Source organism: Schistocerca cancellata, chromosome 7 (genome assembly GCF_023864275.1).
Source record: "Schistocerca cancellata isolate TAMUIC-IGC-003103 chromosome 7, iqSchCanc2.1, whole genome shotgun sequence".
In the NCBI taxonomy this organism is placed as follows: domain Eukaryota; kingdom Metazoa; phylum Arthropoda; class Insecta; order Orthoptera; family Acrididae; genus Schistocerca; species Schistocerca cancellata.
Window position 1 is genome coordinate 393,741,265 of NC_064632.1, and position 18,093 is coordinate 393,759,357.

General features: G+C 44.0%; 1 protein-coding gene and 1 non-coding gene across 2 annotated transcripts in view; one reads left to right on the plus strand and one right to left on the minus strand.

The window, feature by feature from the left end:
* The window catches only part of LOC126092415 (ATP-binding cassette subfamily G member 4-like), a 417,403-nt gene that overhangs the window by 240,110 nt on the left and 159,200 nt on the right, over positions 1-18,093 (minus strand). The window lies entirely within an intron of this gene.
* Positions 12,529-12,602, plus strand: Trnas-cga (transfer RNA serine (anticodon CGA)). Its single transcript has one exon. It is a non-coding gene; the product is annotated as a tRNA-Ser (tRNA).

Here is an 18,093-nt window from a genome sequence, read left to right on the forward strand (position 1 = left end):
CTACGACTTCTCTTAGAAGATAGGTTAAAGAAAGGTAAACCTGCGTTTATACTATCGATTTAGAGAAAACTTTCGATACTGTTGACCAGAATACTCGCCGGCCGGTGTGGCCGTGCGGTTCTAGGCGCGTCAGTCTGGAACCGCGAGACCGCTACGGTCGCAGGTTCGAATCCTGCCTCGGGCATGGATGTGTGTGATGTCCTTAGGTTAGTTAGGTTTAAGTAGTTCTACGTTCTAGGGGACTGGTGACCTCAGCTGTTAAGTCCCATAGTGCTCAGAGCCATCTGAACCATTTGAACCAGAAACTCGTTTTCAAATTCTGTATGTCGCAGGGGGAAAATACAGAGAATGAAAAGCTATTTACAATTTGTACAGAAACCAGACGGCAGTTATAAGAGTCGGGGGGCATGAAGGGAAAGTAGAGGTTGAGATGGAAGGGAGACAGAGTTGTAGCCTATCCCCGACGTTATTCAATATGTACACTGAGCAAGCAAGCAAAATTTGGAGTAGGAATTGATGTTCGGGGAGAAGAAATAAAAATATTGAGTTTTGTCTATGACATTGCAATTGTTTGCAAGTTACTTGGAAGTGCAGTTGAACGGAATTGACAGTGTTCTCAAAGGAGGATATAAGATAAACATGAACAAAAGCAAAACAAGGATAATGAAATGAAGTTTAATTAAACCAGGTGATGCCGAGGGAATTAGACACTTAAAGCAGTAGATAGGTTTTGCTATATGCGCAACAAAATAACTGATTATGGCCGAAGTAGAAAGGACATAAAATGTAGACTGTCAATGGAAAGAAAAGCATTTTTCAAGTTGATAAATTTATTAACATCGAATATAGATTTAAATGTCAGAACGCCTTTCCTGAAAGTAATTATATGGGTTGAGGCCGTGTATGGAAGTGAAACATGGACGATAAATAGCTTAGACAACAAGGTAATAAAAGCTCTTGAATTATGATGCCACGGAAGAACGCTGAAGATGGGTGTACGACATAACTAATAAGAAAGTACGGAACAATATGGGGTAGAAAAGGAATTTGTGGCACAACCTGATTAAAAGAAGTGCTCGGTCGATAGGACACATTCTGAGACATCAACGGATCACCAATTCAGTATTGGAGAGAGGTGTAGGGGATAATAATTGTAAACTGAGACCAAGAGATGACTGCTATAAGCAGATTCAGAAGAACGTAAGTTGTAGCAGTTATTCGGAGATGAAGAGGCTTGCACAGGATAGGGAAGCATTGAGAGCTGCATCAAACCAGTCTTTGGACTGAAGACCACAACAACATCAAAAACAGTGTCACGACAGCCGCATTTATGCTTTCTTCACTACTGGCCATTAAAATTGCTACACCACGAAGATGACGTGCTTAAGACGCGAAATTTAACCGACAGGAAGAAGATGCTGTGATATGCAAATGATTAGCTTTTCAGAGCATTCACACTAGGTTGGCGCCGGTGGCGACACCTACAACGTGCTGACATGAGGAAAGTTTCCAACCGATTTCCCATACACAAAGAGAAGTTGACCGGCGTTTCCTTGTGGAACGTTGTTGTGATGCCTCGTGTAAGGAGGAGAAACGCGTACCATCACGTTTCCGACTTTGATAAAGGTCGGATTGTAGCCTATCGCGATTGCGGTTTATCGTATCGCGACATTGCTGCTCGCGTTGGTCGAGTTCCAATGACAGAATATGGAATCGGTGGGTTCAGGAGGGTAACAGGGAACGCCGTGCTGGATCCCAAAGGCCTCGTATCACTAGCAGTCAAGATGACAGGCGTCTTATCCGCATGGCTGTAACGGATCGTGCAGCCACGTCTCGATCCCAGGGTCAACAGATGGGGACGTTTGCAAGACAACAACCATCTGTACGAACAGTTTGACGACGGTTGCAGCAGCATGGACTATCAGCTCGGAGACCATGGCTGCGGTTACCCTTGACGCTGCATCACAGACAGGAGCGCCTGCGATGGTGTACTCAACGACGAACCTGAGTGCACGAATGGCAAAGACTCAATGCCCAGGCGTATCATGGCCGTTAATACGGCCAGATGTGGTTGTTCTGGGTACTGATTTCTCAGGATCTATGCACCCAAATTGCGTGAAAATGTAATCACATGTCAGTTCTAGTGTAATATATTTTCCCGAGGAATACCCGTTTATCATCTGCAATTTTAATGGCCAGTAGTGTCTTTTGTAGTTTAGTTCGCAGTATTATAGGCGCACAGCTGCTGCGCACTTCCCGCTGCGGCTCCTGAGCTCAGCGTCACGGAGATGGGCATAAATTGACGCCGGACAAGCAATGAAGAGCGCCAGTAGACGCGACGCAGAGGCAGGTTCTCAGTGCTGGAGAGACAGTCAGAGGACTCTGATGTTTTCATGCACTCTGCAGCTACGTTCGATTTCATAACTTCCAGCATACTAGACACGGGACAATGATGATTTTCGTTTGTCAAGATCGGAGAATTCGAGTAGACACATTTCTTTCACTCTTCTTTCTGTAATGAGGGGAAAGCGAAATGCGTAAACTCCCTACCAACGAGAAAGTTGTTTCCGACCACAGATACAAACTTAGCAACCAGTCTGCATTACGTTACAGAAGACGTTCCTCATTCTACAGTACGTTCGTCGCCACATTCCACCTCTGTTCTCACTTTATACAAACAAACAAACTTTTTTTTGTTACGACACAATGTGAGATTGTCAACCTCGCAGGTCGGCCAAGTCTGGAGGTGTAACATAAGGGGATGGTGCTTCAGACTTAGGCTGCACTTTGCTTTGAAGCCGAAGCCACCATTCAAGGTGCCGCAAAACATTAGCGGATTCCTTTTTACTACTGCTTCTTGTTCTTAATTTCTGTCGTGTCCACGCAATAGCTGCTTTAAACAGAAAATGTTACAGTGCTTTCGTCAATAACACAGCGACAGGAAGGCATTTCCAGACTTTTTCTGGCCTTAATAGCATATTTTATCGAGTCATAAGACATATTTCCCCCAGTTATTGTACGTTTCTTTTTTGTTATGAGAAGTATGTGATATGAAAATGCTGCTTTCGTATTCCAACATTTTCCTTGAAACAGACTGACGAAACAGATGTCCTGTGTATATATCCTCTTTCTCAAAATGCTGAGAACATATTTTTCTATGTTTTGTCGGTTATTAAATTTTCCTTTCCACAGCGTTCATCCAGAGAGCTTTTCGAATTGTTCTGATGAAGATTCGAAAGTCAAATGACAAAAATAAAACCACTAAAATAAAAGTAAACAGCGCAACCAAACTTCATGGATATAAAAGGCAATATCCTTGAATAAGTCCACTTACAAATGGAGTGTGATTGTTCTACGCTTTACCATATTATCATAACGATTTGTACACCCGTAAATGATGCAAGATGGCAGCTTTGATCAAAAAATTTCCAGCAGAGGCCAATGTTCGGGGCATCTAATACGGCGGACATAGTCTGCAAATTTGTTACCTCATGACAACTCCCCTCATTGTATCTCATTGAGTGGAACCCTTAATTTAATGTAATGTATTTTAAATGAAAATGTCAACGCATAGAAATAACACCATTGTTTTAAATAAACAGTTTCGTAAAATATAATCCCTTCATCTCAAAAGGTCGCTCGCGTCTCTGCAAGAAGTTCTGTGACAAGATATATCCGCTTTCATTTAATCAGAACGTATGTCACTAGCATAAAATGGTTTAGCATTGGGCGAATTTATGTGAGAATGTGGGACATATAACTCAGTCGAACAAGCTAATCGATAGCAAGCTTAGAACATTAACAGCTCGACCATAGACGAAATGTTTACGACAACATCAATTTATGGCGTGGTGGGGGAGGGGGGGGCGTGAGATACCACGACATTCGGATTAGATTACTTTACAGCAAATGAATACGCAGTGTGTAGTGCTACCAACTGATATTAGGCTCAGATTAAGTAATGATACATCATGTAGACCTACACCCATAAGAGAAATTGAATTCATATCTAGTTGAATCACTTGATACCATGAACCGATTGAGCAAGTGGTTGCTACAGATGAACAGAAAAATGTACACCGCAATAACGTCTTCCCATATTATAAAAGTCGATATCTTGGTCAGACAATAATTTACTAAAACTGAGTTACGGCTTCGTTCTTGCACCCATCATCTGACCTAAAAATGAGAAAATATAAACAAACATACATGCATCAAAAATAGTTTTGCATCACCTCTGTTCCGAGAGTTCCGGAACCTGTACAGAAAACTGGAATAGAGATCAACATAAACATCGTTTCCGCACTTTTTATTGCTCATGAAAACCACACATTGCGTGTTGTACCACCACACAGCGAGACATTCAGAGGTGATGGTCCAGATTGTTGAATACACCGATACTTCTAATACCCAGTAGCACATTCTCTTGAGTTGATGCACGCCTGTATTCGTCGTGGCATACTATCCACAAGTTCATCAACGCACTGTTGGTCCAGGTCCCACTCCTCAACGGCGATTCGGCGTAGAGCCCTCTTAGTGGTTGGTGGGCCACGTCGTCCTTAAACAGCCCTTTTCAGTCTTGCCCAGGCATGTTCGATAGTGTCATTTCTGGGGAACATGCTGGCCACTCTAGTCGAGCGATGTCGTTATCCTGAAGGAAGTCATTCACAAGATGTGCACGATGGGGGCGCGAATTGTCGTCCATGAACACGAATGTTTCGCCAATGTTTTGCCGATATGGTTGCACTACCTGTCGGAGGATGGTATTCACGTATCGTACAGCTGTTACGGCGCCAAAATTACCACCAGCGGCGTACGTCGGACCACATAATGTCACTCCAAAACAGCAGGAAAACTCCACATTGCTGCACTCGCTGGACCGTGTGTCTAAAGCGTTCAGCCTGACCGGGTTACCTCCAAACAGGGTCCGACGATTGTTTGGTTGAAGGTATATGCGACACTCATCGGTGAAGAGAACGTGATGCCAATCCTGAGCGGTCCATTGGGCACGTTATTGGGGCCATCTGTACCGCGCTGCATGGTGACGTGGTTGCAAAGATGGACCTCGCCATGAACGTCGAGAGTGAAGTAGCGCATCATGCAGACTATTGCGCACAGTTTGAGTCGCCCGCATCTCGTGGTCGTGCGGTAGCGATCTCGCTTCCCACGCCCGGGTTCCCGGGTTCGATTCCTGGCGTGGTCAGGGATTTTCTCTGCCTCGTGATGGCTGGGTGTTGTGTGCTGTCCTTAGGTTAGTTAGGTTTAAGTAGTTCTAAGTTCTAGGGGACTGATGACCATAGATGTTAAGTCCCATAGTGCTCAGAGCCATTTGAACCATTTTTGAACAGTTTGAGTCGTAACACGACGTCCTGTGGCTGCACGAAAAGCATTATTCAACATGGTGACGTTGCTGTCAGGGTTCCTCCTAGCCATAATCCGTAGGTAACGGTCATCCACTGCAGTAGTAGCCCTTGGGTAGCCTGAGCGAGGCATGTCATCGACAGTTCCTGTCTCTCTGTACCTCCTCCATGTCCGAACAACATCGCTTTGGTTCACTCCGAGACGCCTGGACACTTGTTGAGAGCCCTTCCTGGCACAATGTAACAATGCGGATGCGATCGAATCGCGGTTTTGACCTCCAGCTAATAGGCGCTGCTCATGTATGGTTGTTTACATCTTTGGGTGGGTTTAGTGACATCTCTAGACACTCAAAGGTACTGTGTCTGTGATACAATATCCACAGTCAACGTCTATCTTCAGGAGTTCTGAGAACCGGTATGATGCAAAACTTTTTTTGATGTGTGTTTATCAGTAGATTTCCATAAGTGAATATGAATATTAAATGTACGAATAAGATGAACACGTTAATTAAAAATTTATCATCCTCACATTCGAACGTGGTCAGTACATAAAAAAAGTAGCAGCAGAGAGTGCACATTTATAGATGAAATAAAGTTCACAATGATCGGCGGTAGTGTTTCCTGTAGAATTCTAGTTACAGGCTATTAAACGTACAGGTATACAAAATTATGAAAATACAGAAGATGCAGAGTGGAAACTTTTAAGACATTTCACAAATGAGACATAATCTATATGTTTATACAAGGGCCGTCCAATAAGTATGATACCCTATTTTTATGTCTGCCAAATATACTGTGCCCATGATATGTGAGAGCTGGCGAGTTTGACTAATATTTGTTGACAATGCTGCTACCCGCTTCCAATGCATACTGCAGTATCTTGCCCGTATGCTGCCAGTCAACATGGAGTTAATCACTAGAAATTGTAGCAGTGAGACTTGGGCCCATCGTTCAATCCTTGAGACAAAAAGGCAGAGCGTGGCATTGAAGAATCCTGGCGAAAGATTCCCCCCCCCCCTCCAAAAAAAAAAAAAAAAAAAAAAAAAAAAAAAAAAAAAAAAAAAAAAACGCAAAGGTCACACATCCGGCAGAGAAAGTTACGGTAACCATCTTTTCGAACTGTCAGGGGGTGCTACTTGTTCACTACCTGCCTCGCAACTCCATAGAGAATGCGGGGAAGTACAGTAACATCTTGAGGAATCTGCGAGATGTTATCAAATGAAAACGTCCTTCCCACAAACACGCACAGAACAACACTTGCACCACTAACACGACCTTGTGTAACAATGCTGGACATGTCCTTATAGGTAAAGAGTTGGAAACACTCAACGCAGCCAGGAGCGAAGTCGAACATTGTCTTGGTGGTCCAGGTGTTATGGTGTGGGAGGGGGGCACATTGCATGGGCGTACTGACCTCCAAATCTTTGAACAAGGAGCTTTCGCCGGTCACCGCTATTATGACACTGTACGCCATGTGCAGAACTTTTCAGAGGCGCATTCGGCACTGACTTCATTTTTATAGACGATAATGCGCGACCGCATCGAATAGTGCAGATGAAGGAGCTCTTAGAACAAAGCGATATTCTGGGAATGGACTGGCCTGCCCGTTCCACCGACCTTAATCCCATAGAGCACGTGCGAGATGCGTTGGGGAGATGGATGGTATCACCTCCATATGCACTGCAAGCAACGTCGTGGTTACTAAGTGCTCGTCTTACAGAAGTGATTGACTTTGCCATGATTTCTTCTACCGCAGTCCGATCCACACGCCGGTATGAATGATGTTCCGCTACTGCAAAACCTGTAGTAAAACCAGTAGAATTGTACGAATCTAACAGGCGCAACAAATGTTTTTCAGTATCACATTAACAGAGCAACTGATAGAAAAGTAGTTCCTGAGTGAAACTTCGATATATTGTCACTTGTTCGATACAGAAACACAGCCAAGCTCGTCCTAATCTTCAACACTCACGTGCAGTCACAATCCCTCATACTAGTCAGCTTATAGTAACCAACCGAACCCGTTACCGAAAGGATTACCAAACGGATAATCTGAGACTGAAGGATCGCGCAAATGTTACACAATTTCACCACTACGAATGTTTGCGTTCACGGCTTGTATTACATGCCACGCGCATTTTGGTTATTCAAAAGTCACAGTTTACGTATTAAAATCCAAATTTCATATGTTCGTTTTCTCACACGTTCGCATCCACGGTCAATGTTTTATCATTACTCTGCAAAATTATCATATTTATTCAGAGCTCTTTGTATCTGCATCCGAACATGATGACGGCTGAGTTCCGAAACCCCCTTTAGACTTAATAAAGAAATTCTCTGGCCCACAAAATACGCGCGAAAGTACTGTCACGTGATTGGCTGGCGCACATCATAGCCAATCCGATATTAGTATTAAATCGTGCAATCCCGTGTCTTTTACATATGACCAGTCACAACTTAATTGCTTTTATAAACGGTTTACTGAATGAACAAATTTAGAAACTACACAAATATCGGAATAACTCCCTATTTAAATAAAAGAATTATCGTAAAATAGTTCTTGTTTTCCCAGTCCCATAAACCCCCAAGAATTATAATTAACAATCACAGTTCTCAAATTAGCGTGCACTAAGTTGATGGACATAACCAAATTCATTTAATATCTTACTTTCCATTTACACCACGATTCACATTAAGAAACAAATTAGCAATAATTAATGATATTCGCAATAATCACAATAACTACAGATTTATTTCCAAAATATGTTCCAGCTACTTGATAAGTGTATAGTCCGTAAGGAAGTGGCACTTTCGGCCACAGTGACAACTTCCTGCAGCACATCTGCAGCGCATCTGTCATGCGATAATTATGACTCGTTGTCTACAGACATCTGCCCGCTACCGTCTCTTGCTTAACACAGACACCATATGAAGCGATACTGTTCACTAGTTGTCAACCGCACTATGAATGGTATGCCCTGTCTCAAAAAAGTCCTCAGGAACCTTGTGGGCTGTATGGGAGGACGCTGCAGTGAATGCATTGCCATCCTTGGTGATCACACCTCGTATTAGGACCTTTTGTAATGTCCAGGGGACCATTGTAAGCCGCGGTTGCTGCAGTGTAATTACTGTCTTTGAATAAAAATGTCATTTAAGTTAGTCTGTGTATTTCTATCAGCTAGCTTCCGTACTACAGCAGTTCTGTCTATTAATGGCCCAAGTTTCATTGAACTATATTACTTGGCAGTGACACGTTATATGAAAGTTATTTTCGTCATTACATTTTGCACACAAGTGTAGTAAAATACACTGTATTGTCAGAAAAAGAATGTACTAAGCGGTGTTAATCTTCGTTTTTCCCTTTGTGAATTGACGTTGACGATCAAGAACGAATCATTTACTATGCGACAGAGTGCATAGTTCTAAGTTCTAGGGGACTGATGACCTCAGAAGTTAAGTCCCATAGTGCTCAGAGCCATTTGACAGCAAGGATTTATTGTACAAATGTCACATTAGTTTCGTCATGCAATATAACAGAATACTTATGATTTTCTGGTTCACAGAAAGGAAAGGTTAAAGCACCAAAGAGGCAGCTTCGACTTTGCCCTTGATAATGGAAGCAAGATCAAAGAAAAATCAAAACACGATCATAGGATTTGTCGACCTGAAAAAGGCGTTCGACAATGTAAAATGGTCCAAAATGTTCGAAATTCTGAGAAAAATAGTTGTAAGCTGTATGGAAAGACAAGTAGCTTACATCATTTACAAGAATCAAGAGGGAATAATAAGACTGGGAGGCCTCGATCGAAGTGGTCGGGTTAAAAAAAAAAGATTTGTCAGGGATATAGTCTTTCACCCCTATTTTTCAATTTATGCATCGAAAAAGCAATGATTAAAATAGAAGAAAGGTTCAAGAGTGGGTTAAAATTGAGGATGAAAGGATATCAGTGATAAGAGTCTCCGATGACTTTGCTATCCTCACTGAAAGTGAAGAAGAATTACAGGATCCGATGAATGGAAGGAACTGTCTAACGAGTACAGAATATGGACTGGGATTAAACCGAAGAAAAATTAAACTAAAGAGAAGAAGCAGAAATGACAACAGCGAGAAACATAAAATTAGAACTGGGGATCACAAAGTAGACGAAGTAAAGGAATTCTGCTACCTATGTATCAAAATAATCCATGAGGGACGGAAAAAGGAAGACATCAAACGTGGAGCAGCACTGGAAAAACTGGCATTCATGGCTAGTATCAAACATAGACCTAAATCTGAGAAAGACGTTCCTGAGACCGTACATTTGGAGCACAGAATTGTATGGTAGCGAAAGATGGAGTGTAGAAAAACCGGAACAGAAGAAAGTCAAAGCCTTTGAGATGTAGTGCCACAGCCGAATGTTGAAAATAGGTGAACTCATAAGATAAGGAATGTGGTCGTTCTCAACACTATCGGCGAAGAAAATGGAAAACACTGACACGAAGAAGAGACAGGGTGATAGGACATAAACAAATGCCAACTGAGAAGCAATCTTCATAGCAGCACTATGTCGAGCGACGTGAAGCAAATCATTCCGAAATTGCTGAGAAAATTTATTCAGATATCCATAATTAGCCTTGTTTCAACAGTACTAAATCGCAAACCTATCGCGGTGTGACCAAGAAAGTCGTTCCCAGAATTAATTTTTCACTCTTCTGAGTAGAGTGTGCCGGCCGAAGTGGCCGTGCGGTTAAAGGCGCTGCAGTCTGGAACCGCAGGACCACTACGGTCGCAGGTTCGAATCCTGCCTCGGGCATGGATGTTTGTGATGTCCTTAGGTTAGTTAGGTTTAACTAGGTCTAAGTTCTAGGGGACTAATGACCTCAGCAGTTGAGTCCCATAGTGCTCAGAGTCATTTGAACCATTTTTTTGAGTAGAGTGTGCTGATATTACGCTTCCTGGCAGATTAAAACTGTGTGCCAGAGGGGGGCTTGATATGACGTGCAGGCGGAATTAAAGCTGTGAGGGCGGGTCGTGAGTCGTGCTTGGGCAGCTCAGTCGATAGAAGACTTACCCGTAAAAAATAAAGATCCCACTTTGTAGCCCTGGTCCGACACACAGTTTTAATAACAGAATATCATTAATTGTCCCTATCATTGACAAACATTATTGTTAAAAAAGAAAAACTGTCGGAACAAATTATAGGAGCGAAACAAATCGACGGTATTTATAAATCGGTGACAGAAAACGATAAACTACACAAACCAAGGCGCCTGCTTTACAGATAAGCAACAGAAGTCCACGTAGCACTTTCAGCATGACAGGAATCGAATTGTAGCAGTTTTTCTTTGGTGTGGTGCACTGATTTCTCTCGTGAATGTATCCTGCATTTTAATCGAAGATGATGCGTAAGCTGGAAGTTCAAATAGGTTTCTCTACTGCCTGAAACTAGTATAGCACACACATTGATGTTTTTTCAGCTCAGAGTAACAATAATAGGACACGCCTCTCGTGTCATTAACGAGTCTTCACCCCACACATCAAGCCTGCTTTCTCCAATTTTTTGGCATCACACACGCAAAGACGCCAAAAACGGGCTATCGTTCTGCACACGATCTACACATATTCGATTCACAAATTGATCCTTGCACAAGTACCAGGTGTAGAAGTATGAAACCGGCATTTGGATGCAATAATTACACGTCTGTAGTTTGAAACTGATAAACAAAATTTTATTCAAAATAATCTTCATTGCTATTTATACATTTCTCCCACCTCTCCAGCAGGCTATGAATGTCACACGGAAAAATCGGTTATTCTTTTGAAGCGAACCAGTCAGCGAGCCATTTCCGTACATTTCCATACGAATTAAAGCGTTGTTCGGCGAGAGCGTATCCCAATGATGCAAATCGATCATTATCGGACGGAGCCAAGTCTGGAAAATAAGCCGCATGCCCTATTTCCCAGCTGAGCGCCTCGATCGTTTCCCTGACCCGTTTTACTGCGTGTGATGGGGCGTTATCATGGAGCAATATGACTCTGTATTGCCATTTTCTTTATTCCGTCGTTTTTCAGGTATTGCTCGATTTAAATTGATCATTTGCTAATGGTAGCGATCAGTGTTCACCAGGTTTTAGCAGCTCATAACAGATGACACCCTTCTGCTCCCACGAAACACAGAACATTGTCTTTGCAAAGCAATTTCGTCTTCCAGTGGGTGTCGATGGTTTGCCTGGATTTACCTGTTATTTGCGACGCTTAGGAGTCTCAAAATATATCGATTTTTCATCACCTGTCACTATTCGATGGAGGAAGGACTTTCTTTCGTGTCTGGCTAGCAGCATTTCACAAGTGGCCTTTCGATTTACTTGCTGTCTTTCATGCAGTTCATGCGGAACCAATTTTCCCCACTTTCAGCACCTTTACCATAGCTTTCAACCGAAAAGAAACGGCTTTTGCGTCACATCCAATTGTTCCGCGAGTTTCTGTTGAGTTTAAGTATCATCTTCATCCAATAAGGTCGGCAATTCGTTGTCTTTGAACTTCTCGGTGGCTTCCCGCGCTCGTCGTTTCTTACATCAAAATCACTACTTTTGAATTTTTTGAACCACCGTGTTTTACCAAGAGCATGTTTCTCCGAAAGCTTCGACAAGCATTCAATGTGATTCTGCAGCAGTTTTCTTCAAATGATAACAGAAAACCAATGCTGTCCTCGAATCGTAGTTCGTAGGCACAAAATTCAACTTATTTACGGGTTTGAAACAGAACCTGGGTTACTGTGTGTTGACATTCGTCAGCCGTTACGGGAAGCGGATTGCGCAGCAGATGCGGTCTCACGGGCCCTGTACTGACGGCTAGCACCTTCATAGGAAATTCCAGTTTTATAGAATGAGATTTTCACTCTGCAGCGGAGTGTGCGCTGATATGAAACTTCCTGGCAGATTAAAACTGTTGTGCCCGACTGAGACTCGAACTCGGGACCTTTGCCTTTCGCGGGCAAGTGCTCTACCATCTGAACTACCGAAGCACGACTCACGCCCGGTACTCACAGCTTTACTTCTGCCAGTATCTCGTCTCCTTTCTTTCAGGAGTGCTAGTTCTGCAAGGTTCGCAGGAGAGCTTCTGTAAAGTTTGGAACGTAGGAGACGAGATACTGGCAGAAGTAAAGCTGTGAGTACCGGGCGTGAGTCGTGCTCGGTAGCTCAGATGGTAGAGCACTTGCCCGCGAAAGGCAAAGGTCCCGAGTTCGAGTCTCGGTCGGGCACACAGTTTTAATCTGCCAGGAAGTTCCAGTTTTATACTTCGACACCTGGTATTCTGGACTGTCTAAAGGCGAAATGTATAAGTGTACGCGTGCACAAAACTTAATTATGCATGCTTGTCAAGCTTGCAGTCACGCTTGTGGCCACCTTGATATAGTTGGTCATTAGTATAATGTGAACCGTATACTCCTGTATAGTCTTGGATGCCACCCTGTACATATTGCGTGGTAGTTTGAGACCATTTACTTACTGCACAAACATACCGTTGATTCAGTGTGGGTAATAAAGTGCTAACACGACTGTTTGTGTAATTACGCTTCTGGCTTCTGATTGACAGCATAATAAACATGGCTGAAACCTGTGTGGCCTTTGTTAATGGACTATGACATCAAGGTTATATAAAGAACTTGAGCCGTTATTGATCCAAACGTTCCATTAGTGGCATAGCAGAACTTGATCGCAATCCATATTCCGAAAGATTGTATAAGGAACTTTGAGTGCTATGGTTTGTAATGCTAATTATGTACATTAATTACCTCTTGACCGGACCCTGTGTCTCGAAGCGCGCAGTACAGATTAATGTATAAGATAATTATGCTTTTCACTGTAATGTTTTTATTGACAATACAAACGCATTACTTCTTTAATCAGACGATTACCGATTCCGGAAAGCTATAAACGTAACAAGTCCACGTTTCTTACACTGCACTATGTAACAGAAAACAACATAGCGCTTTGTAGTTGAAATTAGCTATCCTGTACTGTTGATAGCATAAGTGAAAGAGAAAAACATATGTAACACTGACTTTCAGCTCTGTGTTTCACAGGAACATGCAGTTAATAGTCACAGTATTCACAGAATTCGATGTAACGAATAAGTTTATTGTATTGTTTTACTCAAATTAAGACGCTAATGCCGATTATTATAATGCTAACATAGTGTACGTACGTCTTTGTTGTCTTTTCGTCACATTTCCTCAAAGACAATTCCCAGGTCTATTAGAAAGATTGCCTACACTACGCTTGTTCGTCCTTTGCTAGTCTGTTACTGTGCTGTATGGGGTTCTTACCACATAGGATCTATGGAGGACATCGATGGAGTTAAAATAAGGGCAGCTCCTTTTGTTTTATCGCTAAATACGGGAGAGAGTGTCACGGATATGATAAGAGAGTTGGGACAGGAATCATTAAAGCAATGGCGTTTTCCGTTGCGGCTAGATCTGTTCATGAAAATTCATCGAACTTACTCCTCTGAATGTCAAATGATATTATTGTCGTCAACATACATAGAGACAAATTGTCATCGTAATAGAAGAAGAGAAATCAGAGCTCGTACTGAAAGATTAAAGTGTCCATTTCTGCCATTCGCTGTTAGAGAGTGGAACGGTAGAGCAATATTCTGAAGGCGGTGCGAAGAAGCCTCTGCCGGGCACTTAAATGTGAACTGCAGGGTATATTTGTAAATGTAGGTGTAGATGCAGATGAATATTGGCGCATCCAAATTTAAGAGGCGATATTTTTACTTCTGATGAACAGAACAGGAGATAGCACTAAAACTTGCCGTAAGCTACTGCAAAATGCTATTTTCTCGACGCAATCTCTATTCTTTTTTGCCATTTATCATATGTGTAAGTAGAGAATGTGACCATGTACTAACAATTTATATTGAAAGAGCCACATACTAGCTGCATTATTAAGATAGGTTACTTATAAAAAGCTGTATCATTTGTGTGAGACAATGCTATCATTTTCTTTAGAGAAAAGTAGTTGTAAGCACACTTTCAGAGGAATCATGGGAAATTGAATGCGCCTGCAGCTGAACAATTACTTGAAACTCGAAGTGAACTAGCAAAATTGTTGGTTGCATTATATACTTTTCATCCACATCAGCTGGAGTCGATCTAGTAGCGCACAACTGAATATCAAGTGATGCTTCTTAGTGTGAAAAAACAATTGCCTAGGAGAAGGTTTAAAGGTTGACGCTTCACAATAATTGCTACAGTCACCTTGCAAGGACAATAATCTTGCATATGAAAAACCTGGCGAGCATAATCTGTAACACAAAACCTTGGTGGAACAAATGGGCACAAGCCACCACCGAAGCTAAGATACAAACCAAGATGCATAGTTTATGCTGCTCACTACACTGAACAATCCAAAACTTGTAACGCCTACAACACTATAAAATGTAAAAAGTGGGTCCTCATTCAAAGGTAAAATCAAATACAGGCTGAGTCAGGAGGCAAGCTACATGCTTCGAGGGGTGACAGTATTAATGGTTCTGAACAAAAGCCGTCATATGAAAATATGTGCTGTTCTTAATTTTCTGCTTAAAGTAGTGAGACAATTGGGAAAAGGACAAATGCAGGTGACAATAACTGAAACATTCTGCTCTTCCACCCAGTGATCAAAAAGTCCACCGTCAAATGTAGACACCACCTGTGTTGCTGATCTAAGCTCATTCGTATAGTCCTTAACTCGATCACACGCTTGTTAAATACGAGCGAGGAGTTCCTCCTTTGTGTCCACTCTGTGCTTGTAGACTTCACTCCCAAACCAAGCCCACAAACAGTAATGGAGTAAGATCTTCATGGTCAAGACGTAGCTTCGTGGAGACTGATCCAACGGCCAATGCGCACTTCACTGGCGTATGGTGGGAAGACGAAAGAGATCGCAGGTGACCCTTGGCATTGAAATGAAGAGTAAAGACAACACTACGTGGCCTAATGTCGCTTTGGTTGTATTCGCATGTGAGTGCTAGTGAAAAAGGATATGCGACTGACGACCGTGATTTTTAAACAGATCTATGTCGGACAGGGGCAGATGTTCATTTGAAGATTTTTGTTGAGAATCACCAATACTATAACCGCTCACAGCACGTACCTTTCCTCCTGACTCACTCTGTATGTGAACTTGTGAGGTGAAGTTCGAATGAAAAGGGAGAGACCGTCCTCCATTAGACAGTGTAAGATAACAACTGAACACACAAACCTTAAATACAGCAGAAGGCTACATGCAGAGTGAACTATATTTTGTTGTCTCTTGTGGTTCAACGTGATATTGTTTGTTAATATATGTATTTTCATTCCAGTTACATTGATTACCCAGAACATTAAGACCACCTACCTAATAGCTTGTATGTCCAGCCTTCGCGTGGATAACAATGGCGACGAGTCGTGACATGGAAGCAATGAGAGCTTGGTAGGCCGCTGGAGGGAGTTGGCACCACATCTGCACACACAACTCACCTAATTCTCGTATATTCCGGGGCCGCGCAGGTTTACCCGAGCGGTCTGAGGCGCTGCAGTCATGGACTGTGCGGCTGGTCCCGGCGGAGGTTCGAGTCCTCCCTCGGGCATGGGTGTGTGCGTTTGTCCTTAGGATAATTTAGGTTAAGTAGTGTGTAAGCTTAATGACTGATGACCTTGGAAGTTAAGTCCCATAAGATTTCACACACATTTGAACACTTTTTTATATTCCGGGGAGGGGAGGGGGGGCGTGAGATCTGACAACACGCAACGCGTTCAGTCACGTCCCAGACGTGTTCGATCGGGTTCAGATCTGGCCGGGTGGGGGGGGGGGAGGGGGGGGGGGATGGCATCACATCAATTCGAACTCGCCATTGTGTTTCCCGGACCACTCCATCCCATTCATGATCTTGTGACATGTAGCATTATATTTCTGAAAAATAGCTCTTCCGTCGGCAAAAATGACCGTCATGAAGGGGTGAACATGCTCTGCAAGTAGTGTACGATACTCCTTAAGCGGTCATGATGCCTTGCACTGGACCCATGGATGATCACGTGAATATTCCCAGAACATAATGGAGCCGCCACTAGCTTGTCTGTCCCGCAATACACGTGTCAAGGAGCTGTTCCCCTGGAAGACGACGGATTCGCGTCCACCCATCAGCATGATGAAAATAGTACTGTATCGGGATTCGTCAGACCACGCAACGCTCAGTCACTGCACAAATGTCCAGTGCCGATGGTCACGTGCCCATTTCAGTCGTAGTTGCCGATGTCGTGGTGTTTACATTGACACGGGCAAGGGCCGTCGGTTGCGGAGGCGCAGCTTTAAGAGTGTTTGGCGCACTGTGTGTTCAGACTCTGCCCAATATTACAGTCTGATGTTAGTTCTGCCACAGTTCGCCATGTGTCCTGTTTTACAAGTCTGCCGAGCCTACGACGTCCGACATCTGTAATGATGGGTGGCCACCCAACCCCACGACGTCTGGACGTGGTTTCACCTTGGTTTCGCCACGTGTTGAAGACACTCACCACAGTACTCCTCGAACACCAAAGTCGCGCAGTTTCCGAAATGCTCGTGCCTCCGGGCCATCACAGTCTGCCTTCAATTAAACGCAGATAGATCCCTCGCCTGGTCCCGGTGGAGGTTCGAGTCATCCCTTGGGCATGGATGTGTGTGTTTGTCCGTAGGATAATTTAAGTTAAGTAGTGTGTAAGCTTAGGGACTGGTGACCTTAGCAGTTAAGTCCCATAAGATTTAAAAAAAAATCCCTCGCCTTCCCCATTGTACACTGAGACAGCACACTCACTGGTACTACACTCCTGGAAATGGAAAAAATAACACATTGACACCGGTGTGTCAGACCCACCATACTTGCTCCGGACACTGCGAGAGGGCTGTACAAGCAATGATCACACGCACGGCACAGCGGACACACCAGGAACCGCGGTGTTGGCCGTCGAATGGCGCTAGCTGCGCAGCATTTGTGCACCGCCGCCGTCAGTGTCAGCCAGTTTGCCGTGGCATACGGAGCTCCACCGCAGTCTTTAACACTGGTAGCATGCCGCGACAGCGTGGACGTGAACCGTACGTGCAGTTGACGGACTTTGAGCGAGGGCGTATAGTGGGCATGCGGGAGGCCGGGTGGACGTACCGCCGAATTGCTCAACACGTGGGGCGTGAGGTCTCCGCAGTACATCGATGTTGTCGCCAGTGGTCGGCGGAAGGTGCACGTGCCCGTCGACCTGGGACCGGACCGCAGCGACGCACGGATGCACGCCAAGACCGTAGGATCCTACGCAGTGCCGTAGGGGACCGCACCGCCACTTCCCAGCAAATTAGGGACACTGTTGCTCCTGGGGTATCGGCGAGGACCATTCGCAACCGTCTCCATGAAGCTGGGCTACGGTCCCGCACACCGTTAGGCCGTCTTCCGCTCACGCCCCAACATCGTGCAGCCCGCCTCCAGTGGTGTCGCGACAGGCGTGAATGGAGGGACGAATGGAGACGTGTCGTCTTCAGCGATGAGAGTCGCTTCTGCCTTGGTGCCAATGATGGTCGTATGCGTGTTTGGCGCCGTGCAGGTGAGCGCCACAATCAGGACTGCATACGACCGAGGCACACAGGGCCAACACCCGGCATCATGGTGTGGGGAGCGATCTCCTACACTGGCCGTACACCACTGGTGATCGTCGAGGGGACACTGAATAGTGCACGGTACATCCAAACCGTCATCGAACCCATC